Raw genomic sequence first — 24053 nt, forward strand, 5'->3', positions numbered from 1 at the left:
CAAGGGATTAGAGAGATAAGGAGTTCCAGGGAGAAACATGAAAACAGAAAAACAAGAAGGGAAGGATACACAGATGACCAAAGGAAATACTAAAAAAGAAAATATCCTCATTTTGTTTTAGAAAAAGGTGTTATAAGGTCTGTCTCCCAACTTTCTCTTGAGCACTTTTTATAGACTTCTTTGACAATATCATGAAACATCAATAGAGATAGCAGCTTTCTTTGCTTTCTCTAGACTGAAACAGTTTATTGTCCTTGTTTGCTTTTTAATAATATAATGGAAAGGAGTTAAGGAGAAGGAGAAAGGTGTTAAAAATTAATTTTCATTTGCATTAAAGTCCTTTACACCAATTATAACTAAATCTACAGTTTCATAATCAGGAAAAAATATTAAAGTTCATGTATTAAGTTTTCAAGATTTGGGTATTCAGATTTAACAAAAACAGGCAATCTTCCACAAAATAATCCCATCAAAATACACCCAACAAATCTTTATTCTTTGTTCTAAGGATTGGAAATATCAAAAAATACAATTTAGTGGGAGGAGAAAGATCAATCAGCGATCATACCACACATTGGCAAAATAAGACAAAGTCATATTTGGGGTGCCTGGCGGACTCCGTTGATAGAGCATAAGACTCTTGATCTAGAGGTCATGAGTTAAGCCCCAGGTTCTGTATAGAGCTTACTTTAAAGAGAGAGAGAGAGGGAAAGTTATACTCAAGACCTGTGTGATCATTGCCTGAGGGAGAAGACTGAATGACACTTGGCTTGGGATGGCTTCTTGGAGGACATTATGCTTGAGGTAGACATATGAGAATGATGAGACGTATTGATGTCACAATAAACAAAGTAAAGATAGAGAAATGTAGAGGAATATGAGAAATGATATGCCAGGAAGAAGAAATTGAGTGTGTAAAATATACAAGGATGAAACGGAAGTGGTGGAAGAAGGAAAGGTGAGAGATAAACAGGGCATTTGTACTAAGGAAAGGTGTTTGGACTTTTATCCTAAATGGTCTAAGAACCTATTGAAAATGTGAGCCATCTGGGTTAGCTGAGCGGTGTCACGTCTTAGGAAGTTCACCTGAAGCCCAATGCATTGGCAAGGACTACTAGACCAGGGTCAAGGAGTCCAGTTAGGAGAGATAGTTGGCAATAGTCCAGGAAGCTGGTGTTGTGCCAGGAGAGTGACTGTAGGGCTAGGAAGTCATGAACAGTTTTGAATACGTGTAAGAGTTAAGACAGACAAAACGTGTTGACTGAATGTTAGGGATGAGAAAGAATGGAAAGTCAATGGTGACTTGATTTTATAATGTATATGAGCTTGTATATACATTAAATATTAAATATTCTGGAAAGATACAATATAATATTTGATAAAATTTAATATTTAACTTGTAAATATTAAATATTTAATATTTTAATTGTATCTTAAATTTAAGACACAACTTAATATTTAAATATTAAATATTCTGGAAAGATACAATATATTGAGAGTTTTGTCTCTTGGTGATGGGTCTGGGAATGGTGTAGGGGCCCAAGTTTTCAGAGCTAGACATCAGGGTAGGTAGAAGTATATTCAGCAAGTTAAAATGGAATTTTTAAAATGAAATGAAAAACAATATGAAACCAGGGGGGAGGAGCAAGTTTTAGACAAAGCTATTTGCCCTGAGGCCAATGAGTCAGAAAGAAGACTGTACTAAGAGAGCCAGGGGATGGAGCTCCAGGAGACAGGAGATATAAGGATTCAGTAGAGAGAGAGAAGAGCTCCTAAAGAAACCTAAACGGTGAACAGTGAATGAAAGAAAAGCCAGGGAAAAGTGCCGTCACAAAAGAGGAGGAGAGTTTCCAGAAGGATGAGGTGATGGGACTTCAAGAAAGAGAACACCCGAAAACCACCCAGCCAAGTGGTTGTAGGTTGAGGACAGGGGTGTAGACTATTCCTTCAAAAAGCTTCATCTATGAAAGACAGACGTGATGTAGGCAAGGGATTTATCAGCATTGTCATTATTATGACCACTGCTCTGGTGACGCAAGAGACCAGCGTGTTCACATGGAACCAGTAAGTCGAATGGGAGGCGCTAGAGATTCAAGTCACTGAGACAGTAATGGATTCAAGAAATTTCCTCAGAATAGAGGAGAAGGCGGTATGTATTCTGCTAATGCCCTGGGCAGTTCTGGGGGCACAATTCACGTTGTATTCTACTTGAATTCAGCCAACTGGAGCCCAAGTCTAGGAGGCAACATTCACCCAGACTACAACTTTCATGGTACCACCAGAGTTGTGCATGGCCGGCCACCCTGGAAATGCAAAGCGTGCGTGGAGGGATTACCCATTTCCCCTTTCCCCTTGGTCTGAGTGACAGTTACACTGCGTCTCACCCAGAGACTCTCCGTGGAAACCAGGGGTAACTGCGAGGTACCCACACTCTATTTGCCAACTGCAATCAATGGAGAAGTATAGCTAAGTATTCTGTTTTACCAACCCAGTTGTCTTCTAATACCATCCACCATATGTTTGTGGAGCACTTCTCAGGCCTCCCTCGGTGGAGTCTAGGCTTTGAGGAATGCAGAAAGTGCTAAACAATCAATAGCCCGAAGCTGATTATGATCTAGGTTTGAAAGACAAAAACCTATCTATTCACTCAAAACCGTCAGGAGACACTGCAAAATACTGTGAAACAAACACTAAAGGTTAAAAGAGTTTCATTTAATTGAGAGAAAAGGAAATTTAAGATCATCTCGTTTAGTGGTTTTCAAACTGTGTTTCCTGGAACCCTGGGGCTTCGTGGCGATGCTTCAGGAGTTCCACAAAGAGTGATGTATTCTCTGACAAACACTGAAGATTTAAATTGTTCCAGGAGGCTCTCAACGGCAATGTTTGTAATAACAACAACCAAAAAAATTAGAAACAACCTAAATGTCTTTCAATAGGGATCTGTCTAAATAAATTATGGTGCCTTCATACAATGGAATACTAAATAGCTATTTTTAAAGGAAAAATAAATCTGTACGTATTGTTACAGAAAGATCTTCAGGGTTTATAATTAAGTTAAAAATGCAAGTTGCAGAAAATTATTTGTGTCAAAAAAGGTACATATATACCCATGCATATATGTATGTTTGTGTGTAGTTTGAATATACATTAAATATTTTTCCTGGAAAGACACACTGTATTGAGAGTTTTATCTCTTGGCAGTGAGGCTGGGAGTGGTATGGGAGAAAATGGAAAATTATTCATCTAGCTCAACCTCCTCATTTTACTGATATAAAATTGAGACTCAAGAATATTGTGACTTACCCTAGGTCATGTCGACAGTATTAGTAAAAAGCCCCAAACCCAAACCCAAATCTTGATCTCTTTGTTTGTTCTTCTTTATACCTCAGGAAAAGATCAGTGCGGGCAGGAATTATTTATAGAGCACTCAATGTTTCTCGCCTCTGTTTGCTACATTTCCTCCCTTTCTCTACCGTAAGTCATCTCCCCTTCAACTCCTAGCCTACATACAACTAGCTTTTCCCTTTGGCTAAATCGTACACTTTCACTCACCAAGCAATGGTACTCAAAGTAGCTGAACTGTTGTACTGAATAGGATTTTAGTCCCTGAAACACAGACTTTAGACAGATTCTATCTTTACCTCAGTCAGTGGGGCAACCACTGTAGGAGGGTTGGTTCGACTTCATAGCTTCCCTTGAGGATGGTGGCTCCATGCCCATGCAGGACATGCCTCTGGGCAGGACTTTGCTCTGTGCCCCACCGAATGTGGGACTTGTGGCAATTTGCAGGACTCCTCTATACCTCAGTTTCTGTATTTGTAGCTAGAGCTATGACCTGAGCCTCTCACCTGACTCGGGGTTGCTGTGAGAAAAGGATGGCATAATGGACAGAAAAGCTCTGAAGAGCTCTTCTCATTTTCGAGGGAATTAGTACACGTAGGTGGAGTCAGAATCCAATCTCTGTCCCTAGGTGTGTGACCTTAGGCAAGCTGCAGGCTGTTGTCTCTGCACCTATCAGTATTGTCTGTTAATTGAGAATATAACACCTAACTCCTGGAGTTATTTTTCAGGAATAAATGAGTTGACAAATTAAAGTGATTGGCTTGGAGTTTGACACATGAAGCACTCAAATAAGGTTAACTGTTACTGTTTTATTGCTGCATTTTTTTGGAGAAGATTTTATTTATTTATTAATGAGAGACACAGAGAGAGAGGCAGAGACACAGACAAAGGGAGAAGCAGGCTCCCCGTGGGGAGCCGGATGCAGGACTCGATCCCAGGACCCCGGGATCACCCCTGAGCCAAAGGCGGATGCTCAACCGCTGAGCCACCCAGGCATCCCAGTAGTTTTAAATATAATGTTGTTTGTTGTCTGTTCAGATCTATTGGGGGTAGGTCACTTAAGTGCTTTCTCATTTTATCATCATTAATACCATTTCAGATTCTCCTTTGAACCTGAAGCAAACCAAGAAATCCATTTTTTAATCAAGAAGTTAAATTATCAAGGCACCTGGGTAGCTTGGTCTGTTAAGTGTCTGACTTTGGCTCAGGTTGTGATCTCAGGGTCCTGGGATAGAGCCCCACATCATCATATTGCTGTAGTCATTGCCTTTGGGTGGGTGGGGGGGGAGGGTCCCAGCTCAGCAGGGAGTCTGCTTGTCTCTCTTCCTCTCCTTCTGCCCCTCTTCCCCACTCCTGCTCTGTCTCTGTCTCTCTCACAAATAAATAAATTTTTTAAAATCTTATTTTATTTATTTATTTTTTAAGATTTTCTTTATTTATTCATGAGAGAGACACAGAGAGAGAGAGAGAGAGAGGCACAGACACAGGCAGAGGGAGAAGCAGGCTCCATGCAGGGAGCCTGATGTGGGACTCGATTCTGGGTTTCCAGGATCACACCCTGGGCCAAAGGCAGGCGCCAAACCCCTGAGCCATCCAGACTGCCCTAAAAATCTTTTTAAAAACAGAAGTGATCACTTCTGTACTTTTGTTTAAAAATCTTTACTAAACAAATACTGTGTAAAGCTCTGGGCTAGGTTTTAGAGATACAGAGATGAAAATGACACAGTCCCTATACAAAGATGCTTTGATTCCAGTGGGCTCTCCTTCATTCTCAAACACAAGTGATAGTCCCTGGTCCAAGCAAAACTAATGATGTTCATTGTAGATATTGGACAAAGCATAGACAATGACAATCATTGATTTGTAGACTATAAGGGTAGAGTGAATGATGTAGCTCAGTTGTTCTCAAATTTTTGGTCTCAGGATACATTTGTGTTCTTAAAGATTATTTAGGATCCTACCAAGCTTTATAAAATATGAGTTATAGTTGGGGACACTGGACAGTCACATGCAAAAGTATGAGACCGTAGCCCTGTCTTATACCATACCAAAATCAACTTAAAATGGATTAGGGGCTAACTTCAAGATCTGAAAAGGTGCTCAACATCACTAATCATCAGGGAAATGCAAATCAAAACCACAATAAGATAATCACCTCACATCTGTTAAAATGGCTGTCAAGAAAAAAAAACAACAAAAGATAAGTATTGGTGAGGATGTGGAAAAAGGGGAACCCTTGTGCACTCTTGATGGGAATGCAAATTGGGGTGACCACTATGGAAAATAAACGTGGAGGTTCCTCAAAAAATCAAAAATAGAACTACCATATGATCCAGCAATCTTTCATCTGAATATATCCAAAGGAAACAGAGACAGGATATCAAAGAGGTATCTACATCCCTCGGTCATTGCAGCACTATTCACAATGGCCAGAGTACGGAAACCACCAAAGTGCCCATCAATGGATGAAGGGATAAAGAATATATGATGGAATATTATTCAGCCATGAGAAAGAAGGAAATCTTGCTCTTTGAGACAACATGGATGGAGCTTGGGGGCATTATGCCAAATGAAATAAGCCAGACAGAGAAAGGCAAATACTGCATGGAATGATCTAAATAAAAAGTCAGACTCACAGAAACAGAGAATAGAAAACTGGCTGTCAGGGGCTGGAGAATGGAGGAAAGATGGAGAGCTTGGTAAAAAGGTACAAACTTTCAGTTATAAGATGAATAATGTCAGAGGATCTAATGTATAACCTGGTGGCTGTGGCTGTACTTGATAACACTGTATCACATAATTAAAATATGATAAAAAGTAGAATTTAAATGTTCTCACCTTGGGGCGCCTGGGTGGCATCTGCCGTTGGCTCAGGATGTGACCCCAGGTCTGGAGATGGAGTCCCACGTTGAGCTCCCTGCACGGCACCTGCTTCTCCCTCTGCCTCTGTCTCTGCCTCTCTTTGTTTGTCTCTCATGAATAAATAATAAAATCTTTAAAAATAAATAAATAAATGTTCTCACAAAAAACACACACAAAGAAGATTAATATGTGATTAACTAGATGGGAGGAATCCTTTCGTAATGTACATGTCTATTGAATCATTATAATGTACACTTTCAATATCATGCAGTTTTATCTGCCAATTATACTTCAATCAAACTGAAAAAATACAACTGATAAAATATGGGACGTAGCTGTTGTTAAGTGTATTAGAAATCAAAGCAGAGACTTAAATATATTTATTTATTCCTTAAAATGATAATTAATTAAATATTGTTAATATTAGGGCACCTGGGTGGCTCAGTGGTTGAGCATCTTGCCTTTGGCTCAGGTTGTGATCCTGGGGTCCTGGGATCAAGTCCCACATCAGGCTCCCCACAGGGAGCCTGCTTCTATCTATGCCTATGAATCTGCCCCTCTCTGTGTGTCTCTCATGAATAAATAAATAAAATGTTAAATAAATGAATGAATAAATAAATATACATTGTTAATATTAACATATTATGCAAGATGTTAACTAAATAAGATAATTAAATATTTTATTAAAATGAGAATAAACCATTTACACGGTAAGAGAAATAACATGTTTTTGAAAAATACTTGTATAGCTGTGATAGAGAAGAGATGATAATTTGTTGAGTTTTGATTACCTTGGAGAAAGGGGAAAGTGAAAAAATGAGCCATTCCATGGTGGTGAATAAATTCTTATAAGAATGGTCCAAGGATGTCTCTATCCGTGACATGTGATTCAGGCAGAACATATACCCAGCCAGACTTCTTTGTGGCTTAGGTTTTGAGGCCATCAATGTTATCCCCATCTCACTGTGCCCTTTTCTCTCTGTCCTTAAGAACTGCCTGTCCAAGGATGTTCCTCAGCAATGAAGGTTGTATGTTGTGCAAGAGAGAGAGAAATACTTGGAAACTCTGACGTTCGGGTTTTCTAGCCAAAGACGTTGGACAGACATCATTAGGAGTGATAAAGGCAGTGTTGAGACAGATAGGGCATAGTCTCAGCACCGTGCAGGAAGATGAGAGAGAATGAATTTCCCAAATCTCCACGTTCATTAAAAGTGGATCAACAACTAAATCTGAACATTACATTGCCACCTTTGCTTCTTGTAAGTTAAGTCTTACTTAGCCCAATACACTGTGAGCTTCCTGAATCTGAACATGCTTCTTACAATTCTGCTCTTTCACTTTTTCTTGATTATAATACTTAGCTCGATGTTGAGCACTTAGCAAATCTAAAATATCCAAAGTTAGAGCCATCGCCTCCTTTCTGAAATCTGTTTTCTCCTCTATTTCCCAATGTCTATGTATAGTATCAGCGTTTTCCCAGCCATCAAGGATAGAAAATGTAGTCATCTCTGATACCCGCCCCCCCCATCTGCTAATTCTGATTTTACAAGAATTCTGAACCCAGTGAGGTAGAAACATGCAATGATTTTGCAGTTCCTCTAGCTGCTGTTTTTCGCCAGTGTTCTATTGAATTTCCCTTCTCTGTCCCTTAAAACATCTTCAGCTGATCCCAGAACTCTTGGTTACTTCCCGTAGCCGGGATGAAGATTCATTTTCAGTTATTTAAAGTCCAATCCAGGTGAAATCAAACCTTTGCTTTTGTTTCCATCTCAGAGTGTGTCACCCTGGCCCACAGATGAAGCTTGCCCCAGATCTGCAGTGCCACCCCCGCGCCAGTGGCACCTCACTGTGGTTGCCCTGTGCGATCTTGGGATTTCGGTGACCCGGAGATTCTTGCAATTCTCCTCTTTTCCCCTTGACCATGTGGCAACGTCTGCTGAGGTTATCTTGCTCTTTTTTGGTCATTGTACACTGAGTGTGTAGGGGACAAATATTTATTATTTTATTTATAGCTCTGTGGATCAAAATGAACAACATGTAGACCTGATACAGAGAATATCACAAGATCCTGAACATGGGGCCTAGGCTCACGAGGAAGGAGGAATTTTGGATCGTCTCTTTTGGGGACAGGGTAAATACGGGGTGGAGAAGGCAGGGAGGGGTAGGACACGACTGAGGGCAGGTGATGATAGGGCATATTCTCCTTCAGATCTTTGCCACTCCTCTTTGAGACAAACTACACATCCCAGCCCCACTGACCTCAGGCTTGCTCATGTGACTTACTTTGCTCAACCAAATGAGGGCAAAGTGGTATGTGCCACTTCCAAGCAGAAGCTTTAAGGGGTTTTCCCTCCAGCAATGAGATCTGTAGTACCCAAAGGAGGGGGTAGTTTCTTCAGCCTGGACCCTGGAGTGAAGAGAGCTCACAGCAGAGCCCCAGTAGACCTGCAGCAAACATGCAAATGAGAGCCAGGAACAGACTTTGTCGCCAGAAACCACCAACATGTGGAGGCTGTTCATTACCTCGGTGCAAACTGGCCTAGGCTTCCTTGGCTTAAATCGTTGGTTAAATCCTGAAATTGCTTCATGTGCTTTGTGTTTCCTCTCCTCGTTGGCCTTTGCTGATTCAAAGTCACATAGTTGAAGCTGGCTGGCTTTTGCTTTTAATCCCAACGCTACCATTTTTTAAATCTGTGTTACCTTGGGCACGTTACTTGACCTCTCCACTCATCACTTCATCCTAAAAATAAAGCAAATGAAAAAAACCCAACCAAACAAAAAAGCAGATGATACCAGGATATTATTACGAGTTGAGAATTTAATATCTCAACCACTCCCACTATAATCTAAGTACTCAATGACGCTATTTTTTTTTTAAGTTTTATTTCTTTATTCACGAGAGACACAGAGAGAGAGGCAGAGACACAGGCAGAGGGAGGTGCAGGCTCCCTGTGGGGAGCCCGATGTGGGACTCAATCTCAGGACTCCAGGATCACGCCCTGGGCCAAAGGAAGGCGCTCAACCACTGAGCCACCCAGGTGTCCCATCAATGACACTTTTCTATTCAACTTTATTCCTCTCTTGAGAGGATGGTAAGATTAACCATTTAGTTTTTTGTTTTGGTAGTTGTTCTAGGAATTTCCCAGTAATGTGCTAGCTTCTATTCCCTACATCAGTGATTTAAGAAATCTGAATACTATCCCTAAGTATATTCCATTCTGACTAGCAAGAGACTTATTGTTATTTCCTCCTCCACTTCTGAAGTCCCTCTCCTCTTTATTTGTAATTTTATAATATACTATGGGGGCTTTTGTATTCATGCTTCATCCTCATTCCCATACACTGTACCCTAAATTCTGAGCAGGAACTATATTTTACTATGTATAGCTGTCCAGAACCTAGGACACTCTCATGTTGAACAGTTAATAGTATCAATAAATATTTACCACATAAATAGATAAAAATGACGGAATTATTTTCAAGTCTATTCGAACACAGGGGTTTTTCTATGAATACCTGCCCCTCTGGGCTATCAGAATAGGCAGTTTGGGTCTCAATCCACCAGAGACAGACGTTCTGGGAAGAGGCCTGACCAGTTGCCTTCACACACTATGGCTTGGGCCTGTAGGAGGCACAGAGAGCAAAAGCTCTCACTTAAAATATTTTCTCAGGGTTAGAAAATATCATTTGGAAACTTGAAAGCTGAAGGCCTTGTTTTCAAAAAATAAATAAAAACATTTTGAATTGTACATTGTCTTTGTTTTTAGCAAAACTCAAGTTCCTAGCTGACTTCTGTTTGTTTGTTTTCTCTGGGAACCAAGTAGCTGTACTACACCCAAGTATGTATCATTTCACGACAATGACTCAGAAAGCAGTGCAGATGTCATGGCTTACCTAGTCCCTAAAAAATGCCTACCATGCAGGAAATGAAATAAGGTTCCTGGACTCAGCAGAAATGGGGTGAGGATAAAGAGGCTGCTTTGAATTTGTGGGCTTTCCCGGACTGCTTTGGAAACATCTCATGCAAATCCAAACAGTATCTGGGTCACAGATAGTTTTTGACCAGTAATTTCTGAATATACCTCTGGTCTTCTAGTACATGTGGAGGTCGTGGGCCTATTTGGAAAATAAAACAATATGAGTAATGTAGATAATTTGATACCTTTCCACCAATGAGGATCTTTTTCATAACAGTCTGCTATTCTAGGAACCATTTCCAAGGTTAAAATTTTTAGTATGCTGAACAACAAGTAAGATCCAGCATCTAGTGCTTTTACCAACAACTTAAATCGGCAGGACCTCTTGTTTCTGAATATATCTTTTTTGTGTGCTGATGGATATGTATTACTCCAGCTTTTTAACCATGCTAGAAACATGAATTGTATCATTGTATTTGGCAAAACATTTAGTCTGTAACTCTTATTACCTTAGAAGCCTGTCAGATGCTATTTAGAAACTTTCTTTTTCGTCTTGGTTATAATAAACCAAAAGTACCTAGAATTCTATGGGACATAGACTGTCAGGAAATGTTGAGTGCACCATTTTGGAGGGGAAGCAGAGACTTTTACAAGAAGACTTCAATATGCAAATAGGAAAAGATTTAAGAATACACAAATGAAAAAGATTTAAGAATGAGGAAGGGTTGAAGAAGAATGGAGAAATGAAGATGCAAAGCAAATTATTTCATACTCACTTTGACATCCTGGCTTTGTATACTATTCTGAAAATGGGGTTGTTAAATTTCTGCCATGACAGAGAACTTTTTTGGGGGAAATCCCAAAGATGACCACAGCCTAAAAATGCACAGCTTAGAGGGGAGTTTCCAATGGACTTGGACTTCGGCCAAGCCCCAGGTCATTCTTTCAAAGTACCCCCCACAGTAAAACTAAATGCTTGCCCTTGTCTAGCGGCAGCATTTATCCATAGAAAATAGGAGTTAGCACTAAGAATCCTCAGGCAAGGAGAAACGAACTGTGAAGTGAGCTTGAATCACATTCAAGGACCTCAACTAACATACTGTTGGAGATTAGCAGCCCTGACTGGATTGGAGTCTCGCTGGGTTTTGACTCCTGTGAAAACCAGCACCAACGAATGACAACTAGATTGTTTGCTTGCCATACAATGCAGTTTTGTCTCTTCTCCTAATTTGTGGGGAAGGCAAAGAACCATCTGTAGGCATCTTTTATGTAAGTGATAGACATAAAGAAAGTAAAAAAAAAGATAAGATAAGCTTTCAGACTGTACATCATTGCATTTTGACATTGAGTGCTTAACTGACATTTCACTTCCTACCGTCCAAATAGAGTGTAAAAGTGTTTTCTCCACTAACAGCAAAGGGAAAACGGAGCAAGAATGTGGTTTGGAGTCTGATGGACTTGACCGGAAGCCTTGCATCTGACCTGGGACGTTATCATTGAACCCTTCTGAGTCTCCGTGTCCTCATCATCAAAATAAAAATGGATCCTAATACTTTTTTCTTTCAGTTATTGTGAGGTAACAGAATGATCTGGATAAGAGAACCAGATTCGACTTCTTAAAAACATGGAACCTGATGTTTTCTTTCTGGTATTTCCAGTGCTTGGCCAACAGTACACATTTAATAAGTATTTGCTGAATGAATGAATGAATAAATGACATATTGGAGCATTAGCAAGTACAGGCCTGGCTCAATGAATTAAGTGCTTGATAAATGTTACTTTCCTCTGGGATTTCAATAGCAGTGGGATTACCTGCAAAGTTTAGCATTAACAACTCCCTCTCTCCACACCAGAGCTTAAAGTTTGGCCTCGATGAAAGAGAATAAAGCAGAACACATTGCCTAATGTAGGAATTACCATTTGTCTACTTGGAGGGGACATGACAAATGATTTTGCATGGGTGAAATATTTTTCTTTGCCGAGTTCTGTAGTTTAGCCATGGAGATAACAATTGCATTCTTTTGGTAATTATTTATTCCTTTACACAAATGCCTAATCTTTTGGAGAATTTGTTCAAGGGAAGCATACCTAAAAACATTCTTCTGAATTGGACTGTTAATTTGTCTTATTTTTCAAAGTGAAAAGTCTGAGCAGATTGTTAAATATGAGTCACTGACTTATCATCCAATAATCTAGCAACTTATAAATTATGTAATTCAAATAAATGTTTAGATGATCATTTCTATACATATGGTTACTGTATTAATTTTATTATAGGCAACAGGCTTAATTTTTTGTTGTTGAATTATAGAGGATATTGTTATTATAACTTAAGCCATGTCTTTCTTTTTTTTTTTTTTTTTTGGCCAACAGAAACACTGACATAAAGATAATATTTCTGACCTGCATCAGAATTACTTTAAAGATCTGTTTATAAGTTAACATAAGGCTATAAGGAGAGCATTTGTTGTGATGAGCACCGGCACGTGTGGTGTTGTACAGAAGGTTGAATCACTAAATTCCATACCTGAAACTAATACGGCGCTGAATGTTAAATAACTGGAATTTAAAGTAAGACTTTGAGAAAGAAAATTAAATCAAATGATTAATTAATTAAATCGTAGTTTCTAAGGTAAAAGAAAAAAGATTAAGAGGATGAAATGTATCATATAAATGACATAAGGAAAAATAAATGAACGAGTTGGATTCTATTTAAACACGGGTTTCTCTTCAAATAATCAACATAAGAAGCTTCATTTTTCTGAAGTTACTCTTTCATCCTTGAGGACATACCTTGTGTTAACAAACTCAGGGCCTGCTTTTTAGCAAGGCGAGACATCACTGGAGTAATCATAAATCTTCATACACGATAGAAATTTTGAGTTAATTGGCACTACAAATTCTTGGTGTGAAAACTCAGGATTGGCATTGATTAGTATGACTTTTTCAAGACAGACAGAAAAGACTATAAGAATGAATTGTATATCCAAGATATATACTCTTGCGCTCTGACTACAAAATTCAAATGTTACTGATTCACAGAAAGTTCTGAAGTGAAGCTAAAGGAGGGGTGGAGGTAGATACATTGGGGAAGCAAAGGCAACATGTAAGACTACTAAACCTTAACATCAGGGGGAAAACACAGGTTAGTTTGTGGGGGAGGGCGGAAAAGGACTAATAGAATCTTCCAAATCATGAGTATTTTGGGCTAGCTTTCATTATAAATTGTAAAATACGGAGCAGATTGTCAATTCGTTTTCTTCAAGGTACAGGAGCTTTATAGCTTCTAAATGCGGAATCTGGGAAAATGAACCCAAAGTGGGCACATATTCTGGTCCCGTGAATGGGAGTTTGGTGGCTTCATCCAGGCTTAGAGGTTGTATACTCTGCTTTAAACTGAAATCTGTGAAATGTTCCCTACAGCATTACAGCATTGAGGCGTTCTATAGATGTCATTGGTGTCCCACTTTCACATCCTCACCTTCGGAGCACGGCAAATAAAAAATATGTTGTCATGGATAACAGCAGATAAAATCAATAAAATAGCATTGATGAAGTTTGAACTTTAAGCTGCTATAGATACTGAGTGAAAACTCTCAATTCGTGTAACAGCCTTGTTCTAAGTGGCTAACAAGCAACTCAATGGGCCAAGGCCCAGATCCTCCAAAGATCTGGAATTGCTTCTACTACGCTATGCCTTGAATTTGGAGAAAGTAGGATCTTCCTCTGTATATGTATATGCACATAAATATTGAACTGTTGCCTTCTCCCATTGATGATTGCATCAATGAGATTTCCTATTTTTTAGGAAGAGGCTTTATCTCAGTTCCTGAGACAGTCTCCAGTTTCCTGTTGGGAATGGAAGCCCATCCAAAGCCAGCCTGTTCCCCCGGGGCAATGGTAACTTGGTCAGTCCCTGCCAACCACTTATTTGTCAGGGGCCAAGACATGTCTTTGTTTGTCATTTCCCACAAAACCCCTGCTCAGTGGTTTCTATCCCAAGCTGTACCTCAAATTATACTATTGTAGTAAATACTTTCCTGCTCTGTCTGGATTCCCTCCTTTGGGTTGATATTCCTGCTATGGTCTAAATTGAGTCCCTCTAAAATCCGTATGTTGAAGCTCCACCCCTTGATAGAGTATTTGGAAGTTGGGCCTTTGGGAGGTAATTAGGTTTAGATGAAGTCATGAGGGTGGGAACCCCGTGAAGAGATTAGCATTCTCATAAGAAGAGAAAGACTGACCAGAGAGCATTCTCTCTCTCTCTCTCTCTCTCTCTCTCTCCACCATGTAAGGACACAGTGAGACACACTCGCAGCCTTGTGCAAGTCAGGAAGAGGGTCCTCACCCACAAACCAAATCAGCCAGCACCTTGATCTTGGACTTTCCAGCCTCCAGAACTGTGAGAAATAAATTACTAATTTTAAGCCACCCAGTCTATGGTATTTTGTTATGGCCACCCAAGGTGACTAATACACGAAATCAGCTGCTGAGACACAGCTGTGTACCTCACTAAACCCTGCCTTACCCAAGGTTGTAACCATTTTCAAGGGAGAGGCCAATGCCAGATGGCTGATGAGGAAGCACCAAGTTTGAAATCTGCTGCCTCATTTTGGGACAACTCTAAACGGCCATCTCAGTTCTCCCTATACCATCAGCCAAAGACTCAATTGCAACCAGAGTGCAGGCCAACGCCTCCCATGTCTCATCTTGCCTTCCTTACTTCCATGCAGGCCCATCCCCTGGTATCAATGCCCAGTGAAGCTTTGGCCTGCCTCTCCCTGACTCAGAGTCTATTTACAGGGACTCTTATTTAAGCTAGCTATGATGGCTTAATTGTAATGATCCTCATTTCGTGGAGACTTTTAATGTTTTGCCCCACCCACGAGAATCCTAAGCATCAGAATTATTCTGGATTGTGAGGGAATCTGTGGCGTCAGCCCTTCATTCTGGAAACCTAGTCCCAGAGGCTCCGGCTCTGTCCATTCTATGCTGCTTCTCCTTTCCCCCAGCCCACTTTTCAGCTTTTGCTGCCTAAACTGTGTCCATATAGGTTGTATGCAATACTCTAGTGAGATGTGATTGTTCCTTAATGCCGGATCCCACCACAGTGTGTGTGGGGTCGGATCTCAGAGTTTTGGTATTCCTAGACGCATTGGATTCTAGAATATTAGATAGTTCACTCAGAGAGATTCTTTTGCATCTATAAAACTAAGACAATCAGTAGCCCATCTGTCATGTCTCTAACTGTGTAGAACTGTCACTTGCCCTTTCAGGACTCTTAGACATTTCCAAGGCAAGGTTTTGGCATGTTCCAGTAAACATGCAACTTGCGGAGAGTCCACGTTGTTCTCACGTTGTACTTTTTGACTCTACCTATTTCTTTACCTAGAACACTGCCCGGCGATGTATAACCCACTCAGCTCAATATCGTTTCTGAAAAATGTGATAAAATCACCAACATTATCTGCTGTAGCAAAAATAAGAATTATCTGCTGATCTAAATTTGGTAGCACACTATCAAAGGATGCGATAATGTACTCGTTGAGAACTACTTCTAAACTGGGTTTTATTTGTAACTGCAGTGTATGGATGCAGTGTATGGATGCAGTGCCCTGGGCGCAGCTGTTTAGTAACTCCTCAGTGCCTTTCCATAGCAAGCTGCCGGAACCCGAACCTGAGCCAGCATTTTAAGGCAGGGTCGTGTTGTCCAAAGAATGTAGACCAAAATGGGTAGACCTTTTCGGAGTGGTACCTGACTGTGACTTATTTATGTTTGGTCCTATCAGGTCTAACAGGGCCAACACCACTTGCTATTGGACATTTATGTTGTCAAGACTCATGAATCAGCTGCTCCCAGGCCATGCCCTCCACTGTTTTTCAACGTGTACTGAGAACCGATCATGTCAGAATCACTTGGAATTAAATAATTAAAAAAAAAAAAAAAGAATCACTTGGAATCCACATATATCAGACCTGCCGTATCAGAATTTTGGGATGTCTTGCTCAGGAGGATATGCTTTTATTTTATATTTTAAAAATATTTTTTATTTATTTATTTGAGAGAGAGAGGGAGAACATGGCAGGAGAGAGAATCCATGCTGAGCAGGGAGCCTGATGTGGGGCTCGATCCCAGGATCCTGATTAACTGATTGAGCCACCCAGGCACCCCTGGGATATGCTTTTAATAAGCTTCCCAAGTTGTCATTTGTTTGTTTTAAGGTTTAATTAGATGTCCAGTTAGTTAAGCTGTAGTGTGATATCGGTTTTAGGTGTACAATAAAGTGATTCAACACTTCCACACAACACCCAGTGCTCATCACAAGTGCCCTCCTTCATCCTCGTCAACCGTTTCACCCATGTGGTCTTGAAAGCAGCCTGACACTTCAGAACCACACCGTTGTCAAATGGGCATATAGAAGCCAAAGCCCGGTCTTCTGATGGGGAAGTAGAGAGGCTGGAGTTAGTCCTTTCATGATTTCCCTTCTCTTCTGCCTCCTAGGACTTCTCACCCCAGTGCCTACTTCCTTCTTGCCATACGCCCTTTACCCACCTCTCACCCATGTGCTCTACGCACCAACAACACTGTCCCGGGTCTCCTCTCATCAAACCCGCGTCATCAGATGTTGTGCTCCTCTGGGCATGAAAGTGGATTCAACTGGTTGAATGGCCATGAAAGTGGATTCACCACTGCCTCAACCAGTTCACGTGTGTACAAGTGAAGTAATAATAGATCCTTCATATCGCCAGGGTCATTTTTGTGAGAGCTCCTCTCTCTTCCCTCCCTCCACCCCAACCTGTCCTTCCCCCTCCCCCTCCTCCATTTCCTCTTTCTTCCCATCCTTCCTTTCTTCACTCCCTTCCTCTCTCCCTTCCTTCTCTCCCTTCATCAAGTGGGGTGAGGGATTTCTAAGGAGAGGGACGCCAAACGGCATGCCAGGCCTTCTGCCGTGTTAGTCACCAGCTAACTCTCTTCTACTACTTTCGCTTTACTACTTTTTTTTAACGTTTACTTTACTTCTTGAAATTTCTTCCCTTCTCTACTTCTGGACCCAATGTTTCTCTAAAAGCACTATATTTTTTCACAATGACACTCTTGGAAGCAATAGTAAGAGTTCAAACAGGGGGCAAGCAGGAAGTGATGGGGCTGGGGATTGGGCTTTGTCTCCTAATATTATCTTTCCTTATATATTGTTCCTATTTATCTAACTACTTTGGTGATGTGTAACCCCTCCTCCCCAGACAAGACACTGTGTCGTGTCACACTCAGGGAAACTCCAGTCGGGCTATGGGATCTAGAAGAACAATGAAGATATTTACTCTAAGTAAAGAAGTGAAACAGGAGTTTCACAACACGTATCAGATGGAAAGCATCTGAAAACATCGCTAGGCTTCTCTGCTTCTCCCTGAAATCCCCTGTTAACTGTGTCTTCCCCTCCCCTACTCAGCCCCAGCCCCACTATTTTGCTGTCTTAGCTTCAGGCCTTCTTCCACACTGTATCCTCTTCTATCATCCACCCCAAGTGGGCCTGCCCTGCCTGACTCCTCGTAAAGAGATATGTGGTCCTTGGCTCTGACATCCCCTGTGAGAATCTGCATCCCTACCTCCCCCTGACATCCTGCCAAATACCATTCCTACTCCTCACATACAACTAGCTGACCCATTGAATCATTCATGGAGTGTGGTGCCACAGGAATCTGGGCAACAAAGAATAACCATGCCCCTGTCCAGACCCAACCGCCCTGAACTCTCCCTCTTTGAAGGAATGTGAATCATAAGCAACAAGCAGAGAGAAGGGCAAGAAAGAGAAAAGGACAGAGTTCAACGTTTACTAGTTCTCTGAGAGTGAACAATGTCCTTTTCTTTTTTATAAAAAATCCCCACCTCCATCTTCCTTCTGCTTAGAACACAGCACACACATAGTAGGTTCCCACTTCATGCTGGTCATTGAATACCATTCTTCAAAAAAGACAAAAGGAAGAGATTTCCAACTAATCTCAAATTCATTTTATGTAAGTTTTTAAAAATTTTTTGTTTATTTATTCATGAGAGACACTCACGGAGAGGCAGAGACATAGGCAGAGGGAGAAGGGAGCTCCCTATGGGGAGCCTGATGAGGGACTCGATCCCAGGACCCGGGGATCATGACCTGAGCCGAAAGCAGACACTCAACCACTGAGCCACCCAGGTGCCCTGATTTTATGTAAGTTTTTGAAGCCTTATAAACTCTCCTAAGACTTATCCCCAATCAAATGCAATTACAGATAAGCACTTAAAAGCAAAAAATGAAGTAATTGGGATTATCCGCCACTCTGTACTATGTGTACTACTGCTACTGTCTAGTTATGAGTTGATTATACTAATAAAAATCTAAAATATATGCAAGATCCAAATCAAGAGACAGGGAAGAGCGACAACATTCACTGAGTACACGCGCGGGTGTCAGAGGCCAGCTGGGTGTCCACACATTTCACGTCATTTGCCTTTGCAGTAACTCTAGGAAGGATATGTCGTTATCCTTATTTTCTGAATTCAGAAACTGAGGCTCACGGTGGTAAAGTAACTTGCTCAAGGTCACACGACTAAAAACTGTAAAACCAGGATTTGCACTCGGTTCTGTCTGGCTCCCAAGTCTATAATCTTTATCCACTCGAACATGCTGCCTTTTGATGCCGGATTTTATTCTACTTTGGGGAGTTGTCTTGGACTTACTTTAGCTATTTTGTAGATGATGAAGAGTCATTTCTGTCTAGTTAAGCTTTAAACACCAAAGAACAAAGTACATCATATTTCTACATATGAAAAGCCATTTGGAGTGTAGCAGAGAGGATTGTCGTTTTGAAGCACGCTCACACATAGTAATTGCTGACCTAGTACAAGAATCTAACACAAATTGCCAGAGTCTTATTTATTATATTGTACTAGAGCCAGAAAACCTAGAAATACAGTTCGGTATTGGCTTTCCAACTCCTGAGCTGAAAGGGAGCCAGGTAGAGCAAGCTGCCTTTCTCATTGTCTTTTGTCCAGAGGCGCCAAGCTAAGGCATCAATCACATTTGCCCCTATATTCCAACTCGAGTAGTAAAGTGTGAGAGTGTGATTCAGACCCTCTTGCTTAATGTCTTCTATTTTATTCTACTACCTCATTCTTTTTTTTTTTTTTTTTTGTTCCACTTTTAGCTCAAGTTTCTGGGCATGTGAAAATAAAATGTAAAATGTGAAAGGTGCATGCTCTAGTGATTTACAGAGGTAGATTCCAGCTTCCTTTTAAGGCCTGAACTATGGATTTTGCATTTGTTTTATTGTTTCTTGTCTATCCAACTGGCCTATAAGTTTCCTTTAGGACAAGATCCAGGTCTCACTTATCTTCGTAGCTTCCTCTCTCTCCCGTGTGGCTTATCCCACTGTCTCATATGTTGGAGGCCTACAATAAATGCTTGTTGAGATACGTATCTGAATAATGTAGATGATAGAGGCATAGAGTTCTATTTTGGTCCAGTGCCCAAGGTGGCAGTTTCCATGTCGCAGGAGTTTAAAAACTTTGGTTGAGTCTCAATGATTTGGAAATGTTCTGTTCAAACTTGGCAAAGTCCCCTGTGTCATTTAGGATGCGTTTAGGTGCAAGCAACAGAATAACCAACTAAACTTTCACTTTATGAAAGTCAATGCGACAGGATAGCAAGTCTGGACAGAGGTGTGGTACCCAAATAATAGCATCCAGGGCCCAGGCTCCTTATCACCTTTGTTCTTGCTCTCTCAGTGTTTCGTGGTCACCAGATGGATACTTCCTATCCCAACATTTTGTCTTCCCAGAACTTGGAAGGTAGGGAAGAAGAGCCAGGGCAGGATTTTTGACTCGTTTTTCTTCTGTGAGTGAAGACATTTTTCGAAGCAGTCCTTCAGCATACCCCTCTTTTCTTTCATTGGCTAACGAGGCTCACAAGCTCATCCCTAGACCACAGGCACCTGATGAATAGGATCACCATGCACTGTGATTGGCTTGGACCAGTCGTGGTCTTTCCACTCGGAATTCAGGAGGGTTATGCCTTTTCTAAGGTCCATGTAAGTTGGAGCCCTGCTATCTGATATTTGAACAATGCCAGGATTCTAGACAGAAGGGAGAAATGAGGAATAGGTGTTGGTAAGAAAACAGCAGGATCTATTACCCACCATAGGAAATAATTTGTCTCAAGTAGTTTCTGCCAGAGATATAGGTGAAACACTTAGACCCCCAGACAGAGGCCGAGGCCTTATATTTATCTCATATCTATTACATGTGTGTTATGTAATTTAGTCCTCACACCATCAACCTAAAAGGTCAATATATTCACCAATTTGAAGATAAGAATATTAAGGCTCAAGGAGGCTAAGAAACTGTTCAAAGTTGCAAACAAGCCAGCGATAACCTTGAGATTCAAATTTACAAGTGTTTGACTCTAAAATCTTTATGTTCTATTTTCCATGTTTTAGGGTATGATGATTAACCTGACTGGGCTACACGGTGCCCAGATATTTAGTCAAACATTTTGAGTGTCTCTGTGAGAGTGTTTTTAGATGAGATTAGCATTTAAATTGGCAGACAGAGTAAAGCAGATTGCTCTCCATAATGTGGGTAGGTCTCATCCAATCAGTCAAAGACCTAAATAAAACAATAAGGCTGACACTTCCTTGAGTAAGAGAATTCTTACCGCCTAATGGCCTTCAGACTAAAACATTATTTTCTTCCTGCCTTTAGATTGGAACTGAAACATTGATTCTTCCTGGGTCTTGAGCCTGCCATCCTTTGAATGGAACTATACCAGTGGCTCTGCTGGGTCTCCAGGTTCCTGAGTCGCTGTAGATCTTGGGACTCGCTGCTATCTTCCGTAAATTTCTTGAGCCAATTCTTTATAATAAGCTACACGCACATACATGCACATACATATTCATATCATATAAATAAAACATAAGTAAATATAAATATACATAAATGTAAATAAGTAAATAAAAAAATATATATATGTATATATATATATACACACACACACAAACACACATATCCTATTAGTTCTGTTTCTCTGGAGAACCCCAACTGATGTATGGTGAGAACCTCTTTTCAGTTTGGGATATTTCTGGTCTTAAGGGAAGCCCTAACCAGCTCTTGAAGTTCTGTGACCCAGAAAAGAAAATGTCCCAGCTTGAGTTAGGTGTGACGAAAGCTTGATTGAAAGGCTTTTCAAGTCTTAGGTGAGGGATGAAAAGAGAATAGACATTGCAAGTTTTCAGCAGCACTGATATTCCAGAATGCCGTGTCCTGCGCAGACCCAGAGAGTTTTGTCTCTAGAGCAGTAGTTCTTAACCACTGTGGCTAGACAGCCTGGTAAGTTTTGCTCAATTATGAACCACTGAATAAATTGTTACTCATAACTCACAACCTAACTTCTCAGAGTTTGCCGTGGACGTGCCTCCCACAGAGGAACCTGATGTATCCTGGGTATTCGACGGGAAAATAGTGAAAACTATTACTTGTCCTAAATGTTTTCACGGCACCACAGGTTGATAAAGGGTATCTTCTCAGATGGTAGCTGCTGTTCCTGGGGGCTAGGATATGATACCTTTCAGTACTTCTTGTTTTGGTCAAGTTAACCTGGGAAAGAGCTCTGCCTTAAGTATACTATGACTCTGTGATTGCCTCTCCGGGATCCAGGCCCTCATCTCCTCAAAGCAGCCCATATTTTCATTAGGAAACACTTGACTCCTATTCTCAGCCTATGGTGTGAATAGAACAGAATCCACTCCTAAATCCAGGGGGTGACTCATGATTGGTCTAAAGCTTATCGGTGCATCCGTTCTTTTGCTTCTTTTTATACCCTTGACAAGTTTCGCCAAATGAGGTTATAATGCTCTCATTTTGACCATTTATTTGTTAAATGTAAATTGTTTTAAAATACCAAAATTTGTAGAAACAATGCTTCAGCATATTTTGTTCAAATTGTAATATCATGGAAAAGGCTTACACCTCTCTTGTTGTAGAGCGCCAGTCTAGACCATTGACACCAGACTACTTACCTCTTCACATGTTGGCTCTTCACTACCCGAAGTTCTCCACTGAAGCACCTGAGTCCCATGTGGGAGGCATGGATTGCCCAGAACCTCTACTGCATCCTGTGGCCCCACTATGCTGTGTCTGTCCAATTCTCAGTCTCTGTCTCTGTCTCTCTCTCTTTCAATTAAGTAAAAATTCAAGCCTTTTTTTTTTTTTTTAACTTTAGACCTGAGACTAAAGGTCTTGTCCTGGGGCTGCCTGGATGGCTCAGTTGGTTAGGCATCCGACTCTTGATTTCAGCTCAGGTCATGATCAGGGTGAGGGACCCTGCCCAAGGCATGGAGCCTGCTTAAGATTCTCCTGCCCTCTCCTTCTGCCCCTCCCTACCCTCTAAAAATAAAATAAATAAAAATAAATAAAGGTCTGGCTGTAATAGGAATCTGAAAAGACCTCTCCTTAAACCATTCTTGACCTTAAAAATCATTCTTTTCTCAAAACATTGTCTAAAATCTGCAATAGCATTAGTCTAACTTTACTGCTCCAAATTCTACTTAAAGGGAAATTTGATATAGTATGTACACCTTTGTTTGAAAGGAGAATAGAAAAAGATAAGTTAAAAAAATGAAGACAGACTTTTATACAAAAGAAAGTGAATTAAGTTGGCTGTTACTTGTTAATCCAGTTTTAGAATGTAAGAGAATTCTTTAGGGTCTGGATTCCTAACTCCCCAGAATAGTCCCTGTAAAATTCATTCTTAAATTTGAGAACACGGATCTCTGAGTTTGGTGGCAGCTTTTACTCATAATGTCCTATGATGTGGTTGCTTTCTCAAGCACAAAGCACATAAAGCCTGGTTTCCTCAAAAGCTTCTTTGCTGGGGTCTTTCTTACCATGTAAAGGAAACCTGATGGTATTTTTTTCTAGCTGAAGTTTTCAGATGCAAAAGAATAATACCCTGGCAGAGTAGACAGTTGGTCCATTTTAGTCCACACTGAAGAAAGAAAAGGAGATGGAGAAGAGAATGAGAAGGAAGTGGAGGAGGAGGAGGAAGAGGGAGAGAAGAAAAGGGGAGAGAGAATGAAGGAGGAGAAAGAAAGGGGGTGAGGGAAGGAGGAGGAGAAGTCAGTGGCAATGTGATGCTTTATCTTTGACTTTGGACATTGTGGGAGACATCTGGATATGGTTTCCTGATTAATGACATTTTCACTGGTGGCCATTATCTGTAATTATTCACTTCCTATGATTCAGCACTCAGGAACATTATCACACCTACAGAGACTCCTTGGGTCTGAACCAATAATAGAGAATTTTACACTCCCACAAAAGTTAAGCCAAAATGACAAAATAACACACACACGCACACACACACACACACACACGCACACACACAATCTTCCCAATCCAAAATATGGAAAATATATGTTCTCTATTTTTTTTAAAGATTTATTTATTTATTTGAGAGAGAGAGAGAGAGAGAGGTAGGGAGGGAGAGAGAGGAGAGAAGGAGCAGCAGGAGTTGAAAAGAGACTCTCAAGCAGACTCCATGCTGAGCATGGAGCCCAATGCAGGGCTCCATTTCGTGACCCTGAGATCAGGACCTGAGCCGAGATCAAGAGTGGGCCACTTAACCTAACCAACTGGGTCACCCAGACACCCCAGATGTCTGCTTTTTAAATTGAACAAATTATAGCAATTTTTAAACAAAATTAGATTTAAAAGATTGGCTTGATGTTGATTTGGAGGGATTCTTACATTCTGCAGCATCATATATCATAGTATTAGAATGATCAGCTCTCTGTGGGTTCATTATACCATAATAATGTACAATAGATATTCCTAATCCAAGCAGTCAGTTTTTAAAACCACAAACAGCATAAATAGCCACATATCTGATGCAGTTGAAATCG

Source organism: Canis lupus, chromosome 20 (assembly GCF_048164855.1).
Source record: "Canis lupus baileyi chromosome 20, mCanLup2.hap1, whole genome shotgun sequence".
NCBI classification, from domain to species: Eukaryota; Metazoa; Chordata; class Mammalia; order Carnivora; family Canidae; genus Canis; species Canis lupus.